Source organism: Staurois parvus, unplaced genomic scaffold (assembly GCF_062004578.1).
Source record: "Staurois parvus isolate SC_StPar_1 unplaced genomic scaffold, SC_StPar_1.0 ptg000020l, whole genome shotgun sequence".
NCBI lineage: Eukaryota > Metazoa > Chordata > Amphibia > Anura > Ranidae > Staurois > Staurois parvus.
Genome location: NW_028317816.1, coordinates 9,889,638 through 9,911,595, shown reverse-complemented (window position 1 = coordinate 9,911,595; position 21,958 = coordinate 9,889,638). Strand labels below are relative to the sequence as shown.

The 21,958-nt window shown below is 39.3% G+C and overlaps 1 protein-coding gene across 2 annotated transcripts in view; it reads left to right on the top strand.

Moving 5' to 3' along the window:
* Nucleotides 1–21,958, top strand: part of TPK1 (thiamin pyrophosphokinase 1) — a 667,330-nt gene that overhangs the window by 472,274 nt on the left and 173,098 nt on the right. The window lies entirely within an intron of this gene.

Sequence of the window (21,958 nt, the reverse complement as noted above, 5' to 3'; positions counted from 1 at the left end):
GTGGTCAACAGAAGCTCAAATATAGGTGTTATTTTGCCTGTATGGACTTAAAGTTGGATGAACAAATACAATTTTAAAGTCCATGTAAGTCTTAACTCCTAACCTCATGTTACAGTACTCAGTCAAATGGCTTCTGAGACGCCAAGCACGGCATCATGGAGGGGAGGTCACATGCTTTCTGATATACAGAAATTATGGGCATTTCCAAGGGATACCGTAGGCAAATTGAGCAGCGAAGGTAAGGGTTAGTAGGAAGTCTTATTATGGGAACCTATTTATTGATTACAGGTAATTATAAAGCGCCGACAATTTACACAGCGCTTTATGTATACACCTTGTACATTCACACAAGTCTCTGCCCTCAAGGATCTTACAATCTAAGGTCCCTAACTCACATTCATACACACATATTAGGGCCTTTTGGACTGTAGCCAAATAATCTACCAGCATATTTTTGGAGAGTGGGAGAAGTACCCTGAGGATACCCATGCAAGAACAGGTAAAACATGCAAATTTCCGGCAGGTAGTGCTGTGGTTGGAATATGAACTGACGACCCTAGTGCTGCCAGGCGAAAATTCTAACAACTTAGCCACTGTGCTACCCAGCTATCACTGTGCTCTAAAAGATCAAAAATACAGGTATACTTTAAAGTGGTTGTAAACCTCTGACAGAGAAAATTGGCAAAATATACCTTATAATATATTCTATAGTTTGTCCTTGCCTCAGTTCAAAGCATGGAATGTGATTTATGTCTGCATTCTGGTTCCTTTGCTGGTTCCATGTGCATGAATCATTTCTGACAGGTTGTGATTACTCCGTGGGAATGAGGGGGACAGGGGTGGGGGACTCAAGCACACAGCCTGCAATTGATAGCCTCAGCTGTACATATTTGCCTACTCAGGTTTCTGATTACATTCTCCCATCTGAACTGTGTGGTTTTCTGTACTTTCAATTGATTCAGAGGCTGCAGATAAACAGGTACAACTAATGTAGGAGGATTTGTTTCCTCTCTGTGTATCGCGTGAGGCAAGTCACTTCAGTGGGTATATGTAAGGGTTTGCAAGCACTTTAAGCTCATTGTAAAGAACATAAAGTGTGAATTTTTATAGGGTATTTTCATACTGTCGTCATTTATTAACATTTCTCAAAACATAGAAAAATATGTAGTGTCCTATGTATAGCATGTGCTGCATATGCAGTGAGCCAAGAAATGTGATTCCTGCTTGCACCATGGGCTCACTGCTTCTTGTACCATGGGTTTTCTCTTTATACAACACTGAGACTAATTATATCAGACAAACCTTCCCACTTAGCACTTTGAAAAGGCAAATAATCCACCTGTTAATATTTAGACGTATGTTTTTACTCACAAATAATTTCTTTTTATCATGTAAGTTTAGATGAAGGAGAGCTTTTCTACTTATTTTAAGCCTTTCTGCGTTTAAGGTGTGCATCCCTGCCTGAATCATTGTATAGTGTTTTAGTTTTCCATTGCGTTGTTCAACAGGGTGTCAGGAGAATGCTGTGTGTTAGCACTAGACAGGGGGACTACTATCTATTCATTAATGAGCCCTTTTTATAAAACATGAGGTCAGATGGGTATCCAGTGCAAGTGTGAGAGCAGCATGTAGCTATAATATCTTTTAACTAAAGCTATGTTTCTTTGTTAGAGCCTAAAAAGCTTTTTTTTTTTTTTTTTAAAGACTATTTTTTCTTTGCAATGTATGTATGCGTTTGTTTTCTAAAAGTTTATAGTGATACTAAGGTAGAGTTAGAGTAAAATAGAGTTAAGTATTAATAATATCTTTTTTAATACCGAAATTTTTTGGACTATTGTGTGTTTATTGTTACAGTGCGATGTTTCATGAAGCTGTTGGTGTTCCGCCAGTATATGGCTTGATATTACTTGCTGGATATGAAACTGGGGACTTGCACCTGATCCCTAATTACCTTCTATGTCACTTTTATTGAATTTCTTTCTTTCAAGTCTTGTTCAAATATCCAAAGCTTGAAGCCAAATGTAATGACAAAAGTATCTTCTATGTTTCCCAGTTATCTTAAAGCAAACCATAGTCTTGTTGTTGGTTCTTTATATATACATGTAAAAGTGATGAGCTCAATATTCCCGTGTTTCTCAATCTCTGTCCAATGAGGGCGCCCATGAAAAGTATTTTCTATTTCGAGGCACCCCAGTCTAAGGTTTGGTCACATTACTGCATGTCGGGGAATACACACAAAATCTTTAGCAGATGCGCAAGGATGTCATTAATTCTTAACGGTATCCTCTTGCTTTGATGAGCGCAGTATGTTTTCAGTGTGACATGATTTTAAAAAAGGGTTGGCAACTTCCTTCCCTCTGTGTCTGTGAGTAGAGATGCCCATTGAAATGAATTGGCTACCCTACATGCAGCACACAGCCGTAGAGATTTAAACCAAGGCCTTGTTCACATGTGAACTTGGGGGGTGGTAAAACCATGCGGTTGAGCCACATTTTTACCACCCCCAAATGCTCCCCCTTTAGATGCAGTGTCAACAGCCAGGGGCTTACACATGCTGTAGCCGTGGCTGGAAGTATACCCCTAGGTGAATACGGCTGCACTGGAACTGACCAGTAATGCTGAATTTAGGGGGTTAAAATGGGCGGTGAGGAGGCAACATATTGCCTGTCACGTGCCTCAGAGGGTCAGTCCTTGCCGTTATTATGAACGAGCCATGAAAAGGCATACAGTTGTGCGCAAAAGTTTGCTATACTCTGGCAGAAATCATGACATTTTTGCACTGATATTGAAAATATGGCTAATCATGCCAAAATTATTTTATTTAAGGATAATGATCATTTGATTTATTATTACATATTTCTTTGGCTCCTGTTTAAATCATGATAACAGAAATCACCCAAATAGCCCTGATCAAAAGTTACATACCCTAGAATGTTTGACCTTGGTACAGACACACAAGGTGACACACACAGGTTAAAATGCCAATTAGAGGCTAATTTCCCACATCTGTGGCTTTTTAAATTGCAATTAGTGTCTGTGTATAAATACTCAATGAGTCTGTTAGCTCTCACGTGGATGCACCGAGCAGGCTGGATCCTGGACCATGGGGAGCAGAAAAGAGCTGTCAAAAGACCTCTGTAACAAGGTAGCAGAACTTTAGAGGGAAAAGGATATAAAAACATATCCAAAACCTTAAATATGCCAGTTCAATCACTTATTAAGGGATCTCATGATACCAAGCTACGGTCTGGTAGACCAAGATTGCAGCCACAACTGCCAGAAGAATTGTTTGGGATACAAAGAAAAACCCACAAATAGCCTCAGGAGAAATGCAGGCTGTTCTGGAAATACTTGAACAAAAATGAACTACATGGTCCAGTAGCCAGAAAGAAGGGTTTACTGCGCCAGTGCCACAAAAAAGCCCAGCTACATAATGCCTGACAACTCCTTGACACACCTCACAGCTACTGGCACACTGTGACAAGACCAAAATAGAGCTTTATGGTCACATCCATAAGTGTTATGTTTGAAGAGGGGTCAACAAAGAGTATAAAGACAAGAATTACATCCCTACTGTGAAGCATGGCTGTGGCTCACTGATGTTTTTAGGGTGTGTGAGCTCTAAAGGTATGGGAAATCTTGTCAAAATTGATGGCAAGATGAATGCAGCATGTTATCAGAAAATACTGACAGACAATTTGCATTCTTCTGTACAAAAGCTGCGCCTGGGATGCTCTTGGACCTTCCAGCATTGTAAGGACCCTAAGCACAAGGCCAAGTTGACCCTCCAGTGGTTACAGAAGAAAAAGGTGAAGATTCTGGAGAAGCCTTCACAGTCTCCTGACCTTAATATCATCCAGTCACTCTGGGGTGACCTTAAACCTGCGGTTCAAGCAAGACGACTAAAGACTTTGCACAATCTGGAGGCATTTTGCCAAGATGAATGGGTTATGCCACCTGCAAAATTTTGGAGCTTCATAGACAACTATTACAAAAGACTGCACACTGACATTGATGTTAAAGGTAGCAATACACAGTATTAAGAACTAAGGGTATGCAGACTTTTGAACAGGAGTTATTTAATTTGTTTATTTGTTACCATCTTTTGTTTTTGATTGTACCATTCTGTTATGACCTACAGTTGAATATGAATCCCTTAAGAAATAAAAAAAAAATGTGTTTTCCCTGCTAACTCATGTTTTTCTTTTTCTTTTTTAATGCTACTGTATATTACATATTCTTCAAGGGTATGCAAACTTTTGAGCACAACTGTATATACAGTACATACACACACACACACATATATATATATATATATATAGTATATATATTTATACACACATACACATACACAGCCTTCTTAAAAACTACAGTACTGTACCTGCACCCACCAGGTACTGCACTGGCAGGTACTGCCCTGCAGGGGGAGGTGGAGAGCTCAGGACTCACTGTCCTGAATGAGCTCCTGCTGTGCCCTTGTACAGTACGGTGGAGGAGCAGGAGTTCAGTTGGAACTGGCCACCTTTCTCAACCATGATAATGCGGCACCCCTGATGACCTCATGTGGCACCCCAGTTGAGAAAATCTAATATAATAGATATGTTGAAGGGTCCATTTATTTGTGTGGCGAATGTTGTGTTAGGGCAGCCCATTTAAAATCAGACCCCTTTTTTCAATGCAACACATGCAACCATTGCAACATCTAAGTCGGGAACAGTGAAACTTTTTCGCTTTTTAAGGCATTGTATGATTCTGTACCTTTTTACTTAAAAATGAATGCTAGTTGGTAATACTGAAGTTCCCAGCAGATTTAAGTGCAGTACAAATTCTAATAAATGTCCATTTTAAAGACATTAAAAGGTGTTTAACTTTACAATATTTTTTTTCAAATACAAAAGTAACAAAACTACCATATTGTACCGTTTGTATTGTTAAACTGAATAGGTCCATGTCAACACAATTGATTAATTGAAGCATGTCCCTCTTCTACTGTTCATATCTGTCCCATATGAGTCCATGTGTCCACCATCTGGCAGCATTAGATGTTTAAAAGTTGTAACATATTCTAGATATCAGCTTGTGTAAGAGTCATTATTGGACTATATTAAATCTTGCCTTTGCTAAAATCAGACAAATTGGCAGTGGAGGTGCTGTAGTAGATACACACAGAACTGAATAGCTATCTACGAAAAAAGTTCCCCCAACAACCAGTTAGGCTGATTTCAGGTAGGGCTTAGGTGAGGTTAATGGATTGGTATTTTATCCATAAAATCACAGTTCATTAAGTGGTAGAAAGCCATGTGGGTACTTGTCTGTTAATTCACCGGATTTATTTACTTGTCAACATAGTAATTCACCAGTAAATGAAAAGCACAATCTGGCAGTACGACAGTCGCGAACCTTGTAGCCACGTCCCTTTGCGAAGAGGTATGTCTTCTTTACATGTACCTTGATGGCACCGGCAACGATCCTGACGATCACTCAGTGAAAGAGTCATGACATGATTGTTTGAACAGCGCCTTCCATTGTGCAAAACCCCACATTGTTGCAGAAATTGTACACTGGAAGTTTTGTCATGAACTAAAGCCGAAAGTTCTAAGATTCATGACGTCTTTTCTCTTCAAATTTAGAACGGAAATGACGTCAGCGCTAATTACAATAGTCACCTTACACGCATTAAATAAATAAATAAATCCGGTGAATTAACAGACAAGTATCGCCATGTGTCATTGATGTCTGTTGATATGCACAATACGCCTGTGTAATAAAATTAAATTAAAAAGAGTGGGCTTTTGTTAGCTTCCTGCACTATAGATGTGCAGAAAACTGCTTAGATATCATTGAAGCATTAAACCTCTTCTGCTGTCTTACTGCAAAGTTGAGGGTCTGTAGCATTTTTTTCTGTGATATCTCACACATGAATGCAGAAGGTGTACCCTAGAAGCTTCTTCTTTGTTGCAATAATTATCTTTCCATTTTTAAAGATGATCTCAGAGTGTTTCCCCCACACTAAACATTACACCCTCCACTAATTAATCCTCCATTTAGATTTAAAAAATCAAAACTGACGCAAACAGTGATATGATGCACCCAGTCCAAAGTCTTCTATCTTCTGAACTGCAGAGTGGGAGAGTCCTTCTTCAGATGCCCATGCCATTGTGTAGTTGGCTGTCAATTGTCGGGGTACTCACAAAATAAAAACGTTTGTGAATGGGTGGGAGAAGGGTAGGTGGAATTAAGACGGGAAACCAGATCAGTGTGTCCAGATATAGGCTTTATTGCCCATTAGGACCCTTCCCTGCTAGTTTTGTAGGAGGTATCTATATTTTGCTTACCATTTCAGCTCCCAGTCATCTGATCGAGAAGCTGCATATATAAAAACTATGTTGCCAAATACTTGCTCAACACATATGTGCATATTTTGTATATTACATCTCCTAGCTTCAGGCAAGGAAAAAGGGAAAGAGATGAATTGGAAGGCAAAGGGAACTCATGAACTCTTGAGTTTGCTAGTTCCTGCCCGCCTTCACAACATGGAAAATGATTGTGGCTTACAATTTGGTGTGTGCATATACAGAATAGTTACAGTAAGCTGTTGGTGAGGGACTCCTAAGCAGAACTTAGGGGCTATCCACCTTGTATGAACAAGATGAGAAAAAAAAAGATTTCCCTTCCATTGTTCCCTGTTGGTTTTTTAAACTGAACTCTAGGAAAGCAGTTAAATGCAATATAGAAATGCACCATAATATTCCTGAGAAATCTTGTAGAGGGAAAGGATCTGGGTATACACACCATCAGTTGGGGGAGCAGCTTGCAAGTAAGGGGCTGGATTTAAATTTCACTTTTCTCTTTTGATCCAAGTACAGGTCCACTTACCGCATACCTTCCCACTTTCTGAAATGACAGCGGCACCTTTTAGCATACAGTAAGTTGGCAAAGGACCTGTTCCTGCCATGGCCCCACCTACACGGAGCACAAAGATCTAATATGTAGAAAACAATTGACTAAACCACATAAGTACTTTTTTTACCTCTAGTTTTCCTTTATGCTGGCTTTTCAAAATAACAAACATAGGAATATAGAGGTTTGATAACAAGTTTAGTGTAGCATAAATTGGGATTTGGTCTCAAAAGAGGGACAATTCCTCTAAATAAGGGACAGCCTAATTCAACCTGCACCATAGTGCTGTAACTGCAAATTTTGAGACATCTATAAATGTTTAAGGATGCCTGTTTCAGCAAGAAATGGTCCCTGAATGGGTGTGAAAGTTCTTGGAGACCGGTGGGTGTTCCCTACAAAAAATCATATTCTGTCATCAGCGATTGCTGCTATGAGTGAACCCTGGTCCACACATATGTGTGCTGAAATTGCATTGGGTTTTTTGTATGCATTTCTTTGTGAATACCATGGCGGTTTCAGCGCGTTGAGATTTCAGCAGAGGTGCAATTTTGGCTTCAGCTTGCTCCATAGGATATTTTCTCTTTCTTACCTTTCATTCACTTCAATGCACAAATATTTTCCATTAAAGTAGAACTATAGGCAAAACTTTTTTTTCATTTTGGATAGAGCAAGGGAGGGTTATAACCCCTGTCAGATTTTATATTTTGTGCCCGATTGCAGAGATTTCCCTTCACTTCCTATAGCGAAACAGGAAGTGAGATGAAATGTTATTTTACTTTTGATGATAATGGTAAACGGGACAAATAGAGCGGTTGAATCATCCTAACAAGGACACAGACCACAATAAAAACTGACAAGCATTCTAATTCCTCTCCATTCTATTCAAAACATCAAAAAAAGTTTTGCCTTTTTGTTTTCAATAATTTCAATACAAAAACGGCTGAACAACTGTGGATCACAATCCGATGTGAACACTTCTCTCTGAATGCCCCTATACTCTATGATTTCCACGTTTGGAACGCACCTCTCCAAACTTGCACAGGACCTTTTATTGAATCACACTAAAACTGCAAGGCATCTGGTTAGCATCTATGTAAACATCTCAACAGGAATACATAACATCTAGCCTTTCATGCAAATCTGTGCATTTAAAACTGCATCCAGAATCACATATGTGTGAACCAGGGATAAGCAGCCTGAACCCTGACATGTTGGTAGCATGTGTCCAGGCCTATCTGGCATATACAGGTTGCTGAGCCAGACTAACACGTGAATGTTGGAGATTGTGGGGGGACAGAGGTATACGGTGTCAGAACAGACTGCTGTGTTAAAGAAGTATCAGTTTTTTGCGGTTGATGTATTAACTTGGAGAGTGCAAATTCTGGTGCAGCTCTGAAGAGAAACTGATCAGCTTCCAGTTTTTTTTTCTTGTCAAAGCATAATTGACCACGCTGAAGTTAAAATCTGATTGTCTATCATGCACAGCTGCACCAGATTTTGCACTCTCCAGTTTTAGTAAATAAACCCCAAATGTGAGCAGACAAGAGGACCAGTCTAGTGACTGAAGGACCTACAGTAGCTAAGGAGAGAGGCTGACACTGGGACAGCTATGTCCAAAGGAGCAATAGCCAGAACTGTGTAACAAAATAGCCAGAAGGCTAAAAAAATTTGTGTTTGTTGTTCTGCTAAATCACCCCTCTATGAGCAGAACACTCTGTAACTTTGACATTTGGATGACTAAAAGTGGGCAAAAAAGCCATACGTGCATTCTGCTGAGAGGACTGAAGTCCTTGTAAAACTCTCCATTTGAAGCTAAATCTCACAGTATATAATACTGATGTTGGCTATAAGCTGTAGGTCAAAAAATTCTTCCCCTCTGTGAGTAAGTGGAAAATGTTTAACTGAAGAACCCCATCCTAATTATAGTGACATTATAAAAAACTACTGTATTTAGGTGTGCTTAGTATTCTGTGCCACTACACACACACTTTTTTATGTAATATAATTTGAGGTAACTGTTGCTGTGCAGCAGAAAGCCCAATTTACAGTCTAGGCTAAAAGCTGACAAGTGCTTTCTACTCGCAGTTGACTAAGTGGAGGTCATTTAAACTGTTTGGCTAGACTCGGGGTGGAATACATTGCTGCTTTGCGCCATTTCTGTACTGAGCTGATTTCCAGCTCTTAAATTACAAAAAAAAAAACTCCTTTAAAGTTTTATCTAAAGCCAAACTTTCTTTTGTTTTGAATAGCTGGGGGGAGGACTAGAACCCCTGTCATGTTCTCATTATTGTTTATGTCCCCACTGGACAGTTTCACACTCTTTAGGGGCATGTTTATTTATTTATTTTTTGTTTACAAATGTTTATGGAAAAAAGCCTTGGTTGACAAATCAAGTAACAATTCTAGGGTAAGTATTGTCAAAAAGCAAGTTACATAGGCCATGAAATACAATCATCCAGAAGGAGTTACAGTAACTGATTCAGTCTTGACCCAACACAAAACAAAGAAACAGTATATACAATTATCAAATTCTACAAATCCAGCTAAGTATAATCAAATTATACATCAAATTGTACCATGTAGACAGCCATATACAATATTACATATTATTAAGACAGTTACTATACTGTATACCCCAAGAATATGGATTACATGGCATCAAACCACCATGCAAATGTTACCCAGTCAAGGAAATTATAGTAGGGCAAATTGAGTAGGGAGGCGGTATAGGAACCATGGGCCTCATTTGGAATCAAAGAGAGTCTTGGAATCACAAAGTATATGAAATAGTTTTTCCATTAACTTGATATTATTCACCCTAGAGATCACCTGTGAGAAAGGGACAGTCATCATCTTCCAATGTAGTGCAATCACCCATTGCACAGCCACACAGATCGTGTAAATCAATTTTACCAAAAAACCAGGAAGGTCAGGTATATTGGTAAATAGAAAATTTGCAGATGTTAAAGTAACTGGTTAGCCTACAAGTGTATTAACTAAGGTAAATATCTCTTGCCATGTGGAAGATCATTTTTCACACTACCTAAATACATGTAAAAATGAACCTGCAAGGGACAACCATGAAAACAGAATGGGTGAACCTGCGGGTAAATAGAGTGCAAACGCAATGGGGTATAATACCATCAAGTAAAAAGTTTTAAAGCAGTCTCACAAACAGTGCCTTTACTCATGTTACACCACATGGGGGTTGATTTACTAAAACTGGAGAGTTCAAAACCTGCAGCAGCTGTGCATGGTAGCCAATCAGCTTCTAACTTCAGCTTGTTTAATTAAGTTTTGATAAAAAAAAAATGTAAGCTGATTGGTTTCTATGTAGAGCTGCACCAGATTTTGCATTTTCACGTTTTAGTAAATCAACTCCATGGACCCAAACTCCTGCACCGTGAACTGTACTCCCAATGCATCTTCCCAACAAGTCATATACCTGTAAGTTTTTTTATTTTTTCAGGTTATCCATAGTAATAATGCTATAATTTAAAATCAAAAAGTCCTTTCCCTCTAGAAGTTTTATGACAAGGGGCCTATTTATAAAGCAGTAAATCTAACAAGCAAACGTTCTGTGCAGGTTAATCTTCCAGGTACATATGTTTTAAATGACAGTGATTGATTCTTCATCAAGGAATGTTTGGTGAAAGTTACATTCATTGCTTTATAAAGAGATGTCTAAAGCCCAGTACACACCAAAAGAAAATCGGACGAGCGATTGTCCAGTTTTCCTCGATGTTTCACAGCAGGTTGAAACTGAGGAGGGTACTAATTGTATGAAAATTTTCATACGGCAAAGGCTTTTTTTTTTGTTTCTGATCATGCGCAGTTTTTCATATCTGATTTTTCTCGTATGATAACAATACACATTAAACAAAAATTGTTCTGTTCACATATGAAAAAAATTTTGGAGTTCGTCCCTTCAGAAATTTTTGTTTGGGAAGTCTAAATTGGGTGTCAGAATTTGTGTACACACTATACTAAAATTAAACAATCGTGCCTCGTACGGAATTTTTCTTCTGATTTTCTCATAGTGTTTACCCCACTTAAGAGTCCTGGTAACCATTGTTACCAGGAGGGAAAGTTTGGGAAAAATCTAACCTTTTCCATTGCCACCAAAGCATAAATTGATAGGAAGTATTTAAATCAAGTTACTTGTTTTTCTTGTTCTGAGGACAGCTGTCTAGAAGAGGATTTCTCATATTTTGTAGAGCTTTACTTTTATTTCTTGATTATTCAACCAGACAGGAAGTAAAGAACTCCCCCCCCCCCCGACACAGTCAGGGGTTTCAACCTTTCCCTACTCTGTCCAAAACAAACAAAAGTTTGGCTTTAGATATACTTTCTTTGAAACCTATATCTTTATAGGGCCATGTGTGCTAAAAAGTATAAGAGGCATAATAACTGATACACATTATTTTGTGTGCATTCCCATATGAGTCAGTATTCCAGTGCAATTAGTAGATCCAATATGGACCTCAATGTGTCAGTGTCCAGGGCAGAAAACAAACAGCTACAATTACTTTATGGCACATGCATACACTGTGTTTTGTATCTTTTTTGGTCTGCAAGCTGCTGAATCCATTAACAGTTCATGCATCTTCAGGTTTCAACTGTCTCTCTGAAGCTGTGCCTATATGTGTTCAAGCATCATGTTGCAACACTTTAGTAAAAGGGGGAGGGGGGGGCTTTATGTTTTTGTGAATACCAATATATCTTTGAAATATTGCCCTGTTCAAGTAATAAATCATACCTGCAATATACTGAAACATAACCTTTGGAGATATTGGTTGCTACAGACGTTAAAGTGGAACTAGGGGGCAAATCCAAAATGACAAATATAAAGCAGTCGGTCACTAGCCTTAACACACTAGTCTTTGTTTTTATCAGTTTGCTCAGACAACGGTATAATTACTTGTTCATCATGCCAGTAGATCTGTTTTTTCCACTTCTTATATTATGGTGGTGGCCACAGTTCATTCTGCACTGAAATCGCAAAGCTTTGTCGCCTTGCACACAGAAAAGTCTTAGTTGATAATTAAATTTTAAATGGACTTTAAAGTGGAACTAAACCTTCCTATCCTTTACAGCCAAGATAGCTGCCTTGTTAGTCTCTGTTTGATCTGTAGTTCCCATGGAGCTGCACATGTGATCAGTTATGACACCAGAGAGAAATGTCACAGCACACCAAGGATCTCCAATTCAGACACCATTCAGACACACTATTTGGAAGTTCTCATTGTGACAGATTTAACTATGAATTTTAATGAAGGTTTACATAGTTACAGCAAGGCAATGTTTCGGCATCTTGCAGGACTCCTAATAAAACTTTGCCTTGCTGTAACTATGTAAACCTTCATTAAAGCCTTTTTGGACCCGCATTGGAGATCCTTGGTGTGCCGGTGACATTTCTCTCCATTGACTGTTAGGTTCCAGCCGATGGTTGCTGCAGCACCCACCTATGCATACAGCCATTTCTTGCAAGAAAGTGTGCGTTGGGATTGTGCATTTTCAGTTATGACACCAGACATTTGATTTCTTGACAGATTGGCTGAAAGCACTTGTGACAATTATCACTCAAGGCATGCCTTAAAGCGGAACTAAACTCTCCTATCCTTTTCAGCCAAGGAAGCTCCCATCTTAGCCTCTGTTTGATCTGCAACTGCCACAGTGCTACATGTGATCAGTTATGACACCAGCCATTTAATGGTTTGACAGTTTGGTTGAGAGCACAAGCAAATGTGACATGCCAGGAATGTAACTGTTCCTTGAAACCATTAAATCAATGGGTTTAGTTCTGCTATAAGTCCCGTTCACACCAAATGCGACTTTGAAATCGCGCAACTTCAGCTGAAGTAGCGCAACTTCAAAGCCGCCGGTCAGTGCAATTTCATGTGTGGCTTGCTTGCTTCATGCACAGATGTCAATGCAAGTTGAACATGAAATTAACAAAAATAGTGCAGGAACCTTTTTCAAAATCAGTGCAAGTCAGGGTCACGCTAATCTGAACGGTTCATTAGGCACAAATAGGTGCAACTTGTCATGTGATTTTTAACTGTCCAATCCCATGACAAATCACATTGGTGTGAATGGGGGATAAATGTCACTGTTTTGGAAAACTGTTAAATTGTTTGTTTTAGTTCTGCTTTGCTTAAAAGACAAACAAATTTAGACCTACCTCCAGCTAACACTTTTTAAAGTGGAACTTTAGGTCCAAACAAAATGGGCGAATTGGCAGGCATTTTAATACAGAGGAGACTTGCTTTGTCTCTTCTGCATTAAATTTACCTGCCTATCTGCCCCTGCTGAATCTGCATGCGCGGGATTGACATTATCACCACCTGGCCAATGGCAGTGGCTGGCAATTGAGAACAGGAAGCCTGCCACCAGAAGATGTCAGTGGCCGGGAAGGGAGCTCTGGGACGCTGCATTGCTAGAGTTTAGGTGATTTATAGTTCTGGTTAATGCAGATGGATTTAATTGTATCTCACAGTTACATTCAAGGCATGCTGTGAATGATAACTGTCAGCTACATATGCTCCCAACCGAACCTTCAAGGCATCAAATGGCTGGTGTCATAACTGATCACGTGTAGTACCATGCCAACTTCAGATCTAAGAGAAGCTAAGATGGCAGCTATCTTGTCTGTAAATGATAGGAGGCTTCATTTCCACTTGAAGCAGTTACTGCAACAGTTTTTTTTCTCTGTTAGAAAAAAAGGTTTAAACCATATGACTAAAATCTGACCCTTGTGTACACCTCTGAAAGAGTTATATGATTTGTCTCAATTCCTCTAACTACCAACTATTGTCAGGCAGCTTGACCTGTAAAGTAAGTGGAAAAATAACAGATCTCTATCATTTTTTCTTTTGCTCATAGTTACACTTTAAGCATTCTGAAACACTTCACATGAACGGCCCCTAGTATTGAAACCTCATGATTTTAAAGACAAGTACCATTTTGTGCAATCGTGGTCCATTATTTTAAGGTGTTAGCAAGAATATATCAACCACTATACTATTGACTAACTAGCACCTACTTGGACATGACAAAATCATATAAATAAGTAAAAAGGAGGGTGATGGTATTAGCTAGTTGGTTATTGGCAACATTGTTTATGGAATACACAAAACAGAGTTTGTAAGCCACTTTTATTTTTTCAGGATTGGTGCAGTACAGAATTCTTTCATTCTCTCTTACTATTTGGATTTTTGAATAACAGCTGCAGGGTCTTTGGTGTTCATTCAAGATGTTTCTGTGAAGCTAGAGCTTATTTGATGCTCCTTTTCTATTATCTGCATTACTTTTATAGGACAGAAGAAAAAAATCATAATGCATTCTCAATAGAGATCTGGCTATAATAATGACCTATTTTCTATATTCTTCTGGCACAAGTCTAGCAATACTCGTGATTGATCATTCAGACACACTATTTGGAAGTTCTCATTGTGACAGATTTAACTATGAATTTTATAAACTCACTAGCCGCTGGCCTGGCATATTGTTAATGGTTTAGTCAAAATAAAATATGTCTATACCATCTAGTATGGGAACTATAGTGATTAAATTTATATACAGAATTGTATGCAACAGAAAAAAGATTATCTTTGCAATTCAGAAATATATCAGCTGAAACCTCTTTGGGCACATCATGGATTAAATTTTATTGCAAAATTTCCCATCATGCTGTGCATTTCCCTGGATTGTGCAAGGTCTTTTCTCTTTTAATCGGCATTGCATCAGAAGTATAACCTACTAATTTCATACCTTTTTAGAAATATATATATGTTTTCATTTGAGAATGGAACAAGAACATACATTATTAGAATGACTAAACCGGAACCTACTGGTTGGCAGTACAGTTTACTATAGAATTATGTAGGGGCAGCAGATCTAGTGAGTACTTGATAGTTTTCTACCTTATATACCAAGATAAACTGTTTGATTCGGCAACTATGTGACAAACAAGGTTTAATGTTGATAAATGTAAAGTTATACACTTAGGGGCTAAAAACATGCATGCATCATTAAATCTAAGGAGAGTACAATAAGTGGCATTCTACATTAATCTATGAGAATTGTGTGTTTTAGTGATACTATAAACAAATGTTAATTTTCTCCTATTTGCACTGTAAGTGAATTGCTCCCCTAGTATGTATCTCAATTGCTAGTTATAAACTTAGTTAAGCAGATTGACCTTTTTTGAAAGATCTGGGTGTTCTGGTACGTCATAGACTTAGTAACTGCATGCAATGCCAAAATATAACTTCTAAAGCAAGATACTTTCTTGTATAAAAGAATTAGAGACTGAAGGAAAGTGAGAATTTTGGCCTTGTACAATACATTAGTAAAACATCATCTTGAAAATGCAAGTAGATTTTGAGCACAAGTTCACAAAAAGAATCGTTCATAACTGGAGGGAGTCCAGAGAATGGCAACTACATTAATAAGTGGTATGGAGCACCTCAATCACAAGAAAGTTTAACTGAACTGAATTTGTTCTCCCTTGAGAGAGGCAATGAAGTTGGGATATCCTTGTACAAATATATAAATGATCCATACAGTAAACCTAGTGGAAAGTTGTTTACCCTAAGGTCATTGGACAATACAACCAACACAGACAAAAGATTGTCTTTATAGTAAATAGTGGAATGGACTTTCACAGGACCAATTTTTGCCTACTCTGTAGATTGCTTCAAAAATAGATGGATGTGTTTCCAACATATACTGTAACTGTATAATAATAATATGAAACAACATTATATACTTTAGATCCAGGGAGTATCCAGTTGCCTTAGGAGAGCGGGAAGGATATTTTCCCTGTTGGAGCATATTGGGCTGTGTTTTATTAGAGTTTTTGCCTTCTGCTTTATCAACTGTGGTTTAGGGCATTGAAGATGAAGGTTTGTAATTTACTTATTTTTGTCCTTTCGCTAAACTTAGTTTAAAAGCCTTTTTTTAACCAGTCTAACTATGTAAATTGATTTGTAACAAATTACTTCTGCTTTGTGCCCTCCATTAGGATCACATTTATCATATCTCTACAATGTAAAAAAAAAATACAAAGTCCCTGTCTTATTAATTGCAAAAATATGTGAAAGCCACATGCCACTATCAAGGTGCCTTTTCAAGTGGCATTCTACATTAATCTGTGAAAAGTGTGTGTTTTATTGTAATACTGTAAACAAATGTTAATTTTCTCCTATTTGCACTGTAAGTGAATTGCTCCCCTAGTATGTATCTGAATTGCTAGTTATAAACTTAGTTAAGCAGATTGGCCTTTTTTGCTACTGTTTGTAAATCATCCCCATTGACTTAGGAAGTAAGTATTTTTTTAGTGGTAGAACATGTCATTGTCAGTAAAAGTCAGAACATGCCATCAAAATCAATAGAGAACCCAGTTAGCAATCGTCTACATTCGTAGTATGCCATAGGTCACAGAGTGTTACAGAACAGCACCATCACCTCATCAGTGGTCTGTGCCCAGGGGGGTTTTCTTTAAAGTATCATCCAGATAGCTTCTGAATAATGTAAGATGCATTTACAACATGGTTCTACGTGTTCTTGTCCTAGCTAAGCCTTTTTTTCTCTTACATATGGATATACGTTTACTTCCACTTAATTATTAAGTGCATGCAAATTCAATAGTACCTAGAGTTATCTACATCAGTTTATGCTGTAAAAGAAATTAAAGCCAGTACCTTTTTCTTTCTCTCTCCACTGCACACCTTTGACCCAAAGCCCTGTGGCTCAAGGGTTAGTTTGTAAGTACCTCAGTAATTTCTGAGTTACTATCCTTGTCCAATTATACAGATCAGGAGTTCTGACTTTATTTTTATTTCCCTAATCTATGTACTTGATATGGGTCAGTGATTTAAAAAGCACCAAATCCAGAGACAGTCAGACAGTTGGCATTTGTATAAAGAGCTTAGCATTATTGGCGCACATATCTTATTAGCACAGAAGGTTTGATTGTCCAAAAAAAAAAAAAAGACATCATTAATCCAGCATATTTAAAGCTGAGCTCTGGGCAGATATAACATACACAATTTAAAGCAGCTCTGTAATCATTAATACATTTGTAAATGTATTTCTTTATTGCAGGAGAGTGTTAGTACCTTAAAGTGGAACCTTACCCAAAAAACTTGTTAGTAAAGAACCTACATTACACATCAATAATTATGCTACCAAAATTAGCGTGTGCATTGTCCACGTTTCTTCTTGCCATTCTGTTGAATCCCAGAGCCCCTGAGCAGCAATAAATCTATAGGCTGTCAGCAGAACAGCCTCTACATTTATGGCACAGTGCCTAAAAATTATGAGCAACTGAGCATGTGCAGAGCAGGGTGAGACAGTGTATTACGAGATTTTAAACAGTAAAGGTATTTATTTTCAGGTACAATGATTTTTATTAGTTTTCTTTTGTTTTTTCAAAAAATGTAACAAAGGTACAAGCAGAACAATATGGTCCCTCACAGGGGACCGTAGTGGAAACAAACAAACAAACATGAACAAAACATGTAAACAAGCTAGTTCCTCACCAAAGGTTGCCTCATAAAGAGGGGGTATAATCATCTGATTGAAGATTTAAAAAGCGACAAAATATGGTGGAGGGCTTCAAATAGAAAAAATAATTTTGGGGGGGGGGTTCAGAGGAGAAGATAGAGAAGAGAAATGAAGTTGCAAGAGGAGAGAAAGTGAAGGATAGAATCAAGGACGAGCGAACCTCCCCTAATAATGAAAAGTACCCAGACTCGATGCAGGTAGTGAGGGATGAGCATAAGACCACCATGAATTCCATATTTTCCAAACATTTGAGTGGGAATCATTAAGTACACTCAACAGTTTCTAATGGACCATAAGAGTGGTCATAATATTCCTCACTTCTGCGATTTGAACGGTAGGCTTCTTCCAGGCCCTAGCAATGGCACGTTTAGCCGCTATGAAGAGGTAAGTGGCCAATTTCTGCTGATGGGACAGGAGGCCGGGGAGAGGGCAATGGGGGAGCGCATGGCGAGAATCTCTGAGAAAGGTAGTATGAAATAGAGACGATAAAAGGCCTTAAACCCAGGACCAAATTCCCACCAAACGAGGGCAAGTCCACCATATATGAATCTCGTGTCCATGAAGGTCACAGCCTCTAAAACATCGATCACAGGTCGGGTTCGCGTCTTCTATGCGAGTCAGGACCCAATACCATGGAAAGAGAACCTTATATGCCGCCTCCATGATGGTGGTATTAAACGAACGGTTGGCTACCGCTGACAAGGGCTTGTTCCAAAAGGTATTTATTTTATTATGTTTTACATAGCTATACCTGCAAAAGGGACCAGCCGGAAGAGATCTAGCACTTAATTTTCTGACTAATGTTCCACTTTAAGTTTTATCAGCCTATTGCAATACCTGCACAACATAGCTCAGGGGAAGGGAGAGGCAGCACCAGAAGTAAAGCAAAGCACGCTAGTAGGAGCAGAACGTAGAGTAACAGTAAAAGGAGGTAATAGTGAACAGTAAATCTCAGGGTAAGTGAGCGCTTAAAATTAGATAATAAAATTAATAAAATAAATAAAATAAAACAATAGCAGCTGAACACCAAAAAGGTACCGTATAAACCTCCAAAATAATCAGAATACATAAAGGGGGAAGGTGCAGCGCTAACTTAATGTGCTTAAAGTATATACACATTCATATAAACCAGTATTAAGGTGCTAATAAAGTGCAATAAAGATGACTATGGATAATAAGTATAGTCCATAACATAATCAAGATCCCAAGAGAGTCTTCAAAGAACCCCAATGGCTGGATTCGTGGGTGAGGTGATAAAAGTATAAAGATTGTGCACTCACCAGATACGCAATCCAAATGCGCATTCAAAGCAGATATTTCCAGGTAATCCTAGGGTCCTCATATGGGTCTGGTCAGATCTGGTCAAAAGCCCCTCGCCACTTGATAGTATTGCCACACGTGAATGAAAAAAGGCCGCTCTGCAGATGTAAATGGCTCCCACCGGAGCCCAAAGAACAAAAGGAGGCCAAATAGTGTGATACCTTAATGGCAACGGGGTATTTATTCCCAAAAAACTCACAATACAGGCAGGAGCAGGAAAGATACTGACCATACATAAGTATAGCAAATGGCCGCCGGGGCCCTCGTGGCGCCGGTCGGCGTGACGTCACACCGCTGTAGCCGCTCACTGACGCGTTTCGTGCGAAGGCATGTAGTCATATGGGGTTAGCTTACAGCGGTGGACGTCTGTAGAGGACCTAAATAAGGAAAGTGGCGCATGCGCCGTGGTCGCGCGCCATTTTCCAATCAACAAATGTCTCCGTATCGGGCGCCATTTTCATGTAGCCCGCCGAACAGCGCATGCGCGAGCGCCGTCAGTACGGAGTTACACAGTGAATGGCATAACGATGATCACCAGGGAAAGGTGTATTGCCCAGGAACCCATAAGCAGCGCAGATCAAAGACAGACAGCTCTATTATCAGTCTGATCAGCGCCGTCAGTACGGAGTTACACAATAAATGGCATAACGATGATGTGCTGTTTCATCTGTCATTGGAGGAGGCAAGACCTTTAAGTGAAAGTTAAACTGTGGCTGAGAAAGCTCAGTTCTCCTACAGTATATGTATTTCATCTGTGTAATTTAGTTTTATGCCTGGAGTTTAGCTTTAAACTTTATCCTGCATCACAACGCAAATACTTTATTTGGCATTGTGTTTTTGTAACTTTTAAAAGAGCTTCAGGGTCAGGTATTTACAAAAAAAAAGCATGTACTAAATGGATGACATAGGCTACTCTACCCATTTTTTTCCCCAATTGGTAGATGGCTATACTGCATATCAATTATAAAATACAGTGCCTTCAGAACCATCCATGGTAATTATTGGCCTTTTCCTTGTTCTCTTTCATTTAGCAGTGGGATTGTTAAGTTTCTAAGTCTATAAAACATTTTGAGAAGTCAGCTGATGATATCTGGTATAGTTTCCATAAACCATAATATATGATAGAAATCTTCTATCTTGTGATGCCAAGTCCCCATTACAGCTATAACCTTCCAGTGCTGTGGATATTAATAGCTTCAAGTCTAACATTGCCATGTATTTGAGGAGCTCCCAATGTTGGTCGGCCCCATCCTTCCATTTCTTCTACAGAGCAAAATCCATTCATTGATGTCACTGAATGTATCTCTGTGATCTAGCTTGAATTGGGTGAACTGTTATAGAGGAACAGTCCTAGATGTGGCAGCAGTATGCTTTGTCTGGCTTTAGCTCTTTGTCTAGCAAGGTAAATTTCAAAGGCTTCATGTACATGAGCAGCTCCTAAACCTGAGTTTAGGAGCTTTTGGAATTTTTTTTGCCAAAGCTCCTAAACTCAACTCCATAAAAGCCTATGTGTCCATGTACATATACAGTAGGCTTTTAGCAGAGTTTAGGAGGTGCTGCGTTTAGGTGAGGTTAAACCTCTCTCTCCTGAATGCAGAAGAATCTCATTCAGGATGGGAACATTTTGAAAGCATGGAAGTAGGCTTTGCCTGCTTGCATGTTATTGAAAGCCCTTTTAGCCAAGTTTGCCCCCTCCATTCCATTTTAAAGTCTTCTGACAAAAATCTCTTTAGTGTTTACTACCCCTTTAGGAGTCGCAACAGATTTGTAAATGTAACCATGAGATGAATGCATCTCCCTGTATCTTTACACAAAATAAGATAAATATCCCTGATATAGAGAAATGTTGATAATATGAAGTGCAGTCAACTATAGTAACCAAAAATAATCTTTGATCACTTTAACACAATAGGAACAATGAAAGAACATTGTTTGGGCTATGGCACGTTTTATGTTGTTTTTTTACCTTCTCAAAGTTGACCAGTAGTAGAATGCTTGCATAAATGTGTTAAAGCTAAGTTCACCTTCCTGAAAATTATAAATATTTTTTATTTTTCAGGGCAAAAATGTGCATTTATTGTTTTTCTCACAGGAGCATTGCACCAAGGATCAATGGATAGCACCTGCAATGTCAGGCTCGTGCAGACATGTCCTCCTGCTTTCTGTTTGAAAGTTGGAGGAAGTGCTAATGAACTAGGGGGGTGCTCATCAGTGCCCTTGCAGTCCATTCAAAACTACAAGCTGTCTGCCATAGTGGTAGGCAGGACTTGTATTTTTTTTCACAGGTTCCTGTGAGTAAATGAGTGTCAGGGCAGGAATGCTGGAAGGGGCAGGCAGGCCTATGGTACGGTCACGCTGCGACTGACGACAGCCACTACCCACAGACCAGAGTCCCTCAGGGCGCGGAGTCTAAGCCCCAGGCTACCCTTCACCAGGGCCCCTGATGATGGGGATGGACTTGACGCAGCCTGAGACCAGGTCGCGGCCCCCGAGTGACCCCAGCTGCGATAACGACTGCCGCCAATGGCGTACAGCTGGTGGGAGCTAGATGGGAACACGAGTAGAGTAGTCAGACAAGCCGGGTCAATAACAACGGAGCAGACAGTACTAGACGGTAGGCAAAGAATACTCAGGTCACGGGCCGGGTTCAGCAACGGGAGGTCAGATAAAGGGTTAACGCAGAGAGTAGTCTTGTCCAAGCCGAGTCGGTTACCAGGAGAGCAATGGGAACAACACAAGAGCTTGCAACAGGGCAACATACAGGACACAAGTGCAGAGCACACTTGCAGACAGCAGGTTTAAATGTGCTCAACCACACCCTTCTGAGGAGGAGCCGCAGAAGCCTGAAGGCATAAAGGTTCCCACCATGCTTTGCAGAAAACCAAGATGGATGCCAGCTCATGGAGATGCACAAGCTCTGAAGAAAGGTAGGACCTTGACAATGAGAGCCCCAATTTCAAAACGTGACAGTGGCTGTGAGAGAAAAGAACCCCGCCCACTGTCACAGGGAAGGAGGGGAGGGTCTAAGTGTTTCTTATTACACCCTAAATACAGGTGTAACATGTAGCTTGTTTAAAAGGTGAACCTATTCTTTAAATAGCATCCTGTTTGCATTAACTTTTTAAAAAGAAGATGCGTTTTTGGTCTAGAGATTCTCTCTTGATGA